General features: G+C 52.5%; 1 protein-coding gene across 1 annotated transcript in view; it reads right to left on the reverse strand.

The window, feature by feature from the left end:
• Positions 1-2,257, reverse strand: part of RXRA (retinoid X receptor, alpha) — a gene marked incomplete at its 3' end in the record, with an annotated part of 41,365 nt that overhangs the window by 20,991 nt on the left and 18,117 nt on the right. The gene's annotated exons all lie outside the window — the stretch shown is intronic.

The raw sequence follows: 2,257 nt of genomic DNA on the forward strand, positions 1-2,257 counted from the left end.
GCAGAGCCACAGCCAAACCCCCCCCTGCCACTCCCACATCACACCCCAGAGACCCAAAGTGCCAGACTGCCAGAGGAGGAACAAGTCAATGCACTCACCCACTGGAAAGGATGTGCAGAAGGGAGGGAGCTGGGCAAGGAACCATGCCCTGGGAGAAGGAAGGACTCAGGCAATCAGTCCAGTTATACAGTATGTTCCTAGGTAGAAACTCATCATCTTGTTCTGCCACCCTGGAAACTCCACTTGCCATGAAGAGTCAAGGAGGCCTTTCAATAACCAGAACCCTCACACAACCCATAAACTGTATAAACAGCCCACCCAAACCTACTGCAAGCAGGGTAAGCTCTTATAGAGGTGGCTTCTTGCCACACCTCCAGCTTAATGTGGAAGGTGGGGGCACCTGGTGGTGATCTCCTCATCAGTTGCCACCCAAGGCTGGCCAGACCCTGGGTGAAAACCCATCAGGAGGGTCTTTCTTGCCTGCTTGTGGACACCATCCCTCTGCCAACCCTCATTCAGATTCAATATCACACATGAAACTCAAGACTTGCTCAAAACCCAAGCTCAGCAAGATCCAACTTCTCACTTTCAGGTCTAGGGCAACCTTAGGACACCTCCAAACCTGCCACGAGCTACTGTGAGTTTTTATTTTAACAACAAGAGAGAGATTTATCTGGGGACCAGGGGAGTTATTCCAGCTTTACCTACATGGGGATTATACCCCAAATATCTACTGCCTGCCAACACACCAGCCTCCTGCCCTTCTCCAAAGCCATCCTCACGCAGCCCCAGCACCACAAGATCAGCCAGCACTGCCTGAGTGCACTCCTGGAGTTAGGAAGATCCCATCTGTCACACTTTTAAATAATTGGCTGATCGTTATGAATTCATTTGGCATTCATTGTGCTAATGTTAATCAAGATGAATTAATAGAGTGCTCACACTGTACGCGCTCCCTGGGGAGTTCCACCACCATTTAGGAATTAATTAATGGACCTATAATTTTCGTGGTGCTGCCCATGCAGTCAGTACAGGGAGCAGGTACCTGAGCAGAGGCTGCATGGCTGAAGCATCACTGCTGGTGCTCCCTTCCCTACAGAGGTTGGCTGAGATGTTCCAAGGGTCTGAAGGGGAAATGGGTCCCCAGCTGCTGGTGCAAAGCTCTGGAGCCAAGGCCAGGCTAATGGGATGCTTCACATCTCTCTCCACCCACCTTTCTCCCCTGAGAAGCAAGTGCTGCTGTTGAACGCAGAGATTTGGCTTTTTTTTAGTCCCCTGAGTCTCCCATGGCTGGAGATCAGACTTTGCTCCTCCTGCCACACATCTCCTGTGGGATCCAGCACACCCCATGGCTCTGCCCCTTTGCACAGCAGCCAGGGCAGTGCCACCCCCACACACACACAAAGCACCATGTCTGCACCACACAGCTCATCTCCAGAGGCACTTCCTCAGCATCTCAACCTCTCCATTTAAGACTGGAGGTCTGGTGGACCAGAAAGCTTCATTTCTGAGCACCCAAGGGTTAAGCTCTGCAGGGCCAAGGGGGTCCCCTGGGTGCCCTCATCCCCCAGCCTCCTGCAATCCCCCCACACCTCGAGCAGAGACAGCGTTGCCATCTGAGGACTCTGCACGTTGTGGGTCCTTAGGCAAGCCCACAAATGGAGCCCTGCAGGGTCTGCTCAGCCCTGGGCACTGCCCTGCTTCATCTGTGCTCCAGACAACACGAGGAGCTCTTCAGAGAGACCTGGCTGGAGCTGCTGGCTGCAGCCAGAGAGGCTGGCTGCAGGGGTGGGCTAATTGCCCCATCAGGGAGGCAAGTGTGGCTCTGAAGGTGTAAGGGGAGAAGGCAGCAGAGAACTGAGCTGCTCCACGGGGTCGTTCTCACATCAAAAGCCTGTTCTGCCAGCAGTGGAGAACAGATGCAGTCAGCATTTAAAACACAGCCTTTAAAAGAGGCACTGCCAGAGAGTTTGAGATCCCACATTTCAATTCCAGGAAGGGGAAGAGAGGGAGGCAAGTGTGGCTCTGAAGGTGTAAGGGGAGAAGGCAGCAGAGAAGTGAGCTGCTCCACGGGGTCGTTCTCACATCAAAAGCCTGTTCTGCCAGCAGTGGAGAACAGATGCAGTCAGCATTTAAAACACAGCCTTTAAAAGAGGCACTGCCAGAGAGTTTGAGATCCCACATTTCAATTCCAGGAAGGGGAAGAGAGAGCTTTTACAAGACTGAATTTCTTTCTTCTTCCCAGTGAGAAAAAAAT

Source organism: Merops nubicus, unplaced genomic scaffold (genome assembly GCF_000691845.1).
Source record: "Merops nubicus isolate BGI_N331 unplaced genomic scaffold, ASM69184v1 scaffold17930, whole genome shotgun sequence".
Taxonomy (NCBI): Eukaryota; Metazoa; Chordata; class Aves; order Coraciiformes; family Meropidae; genus Merops; species Merops nubicus.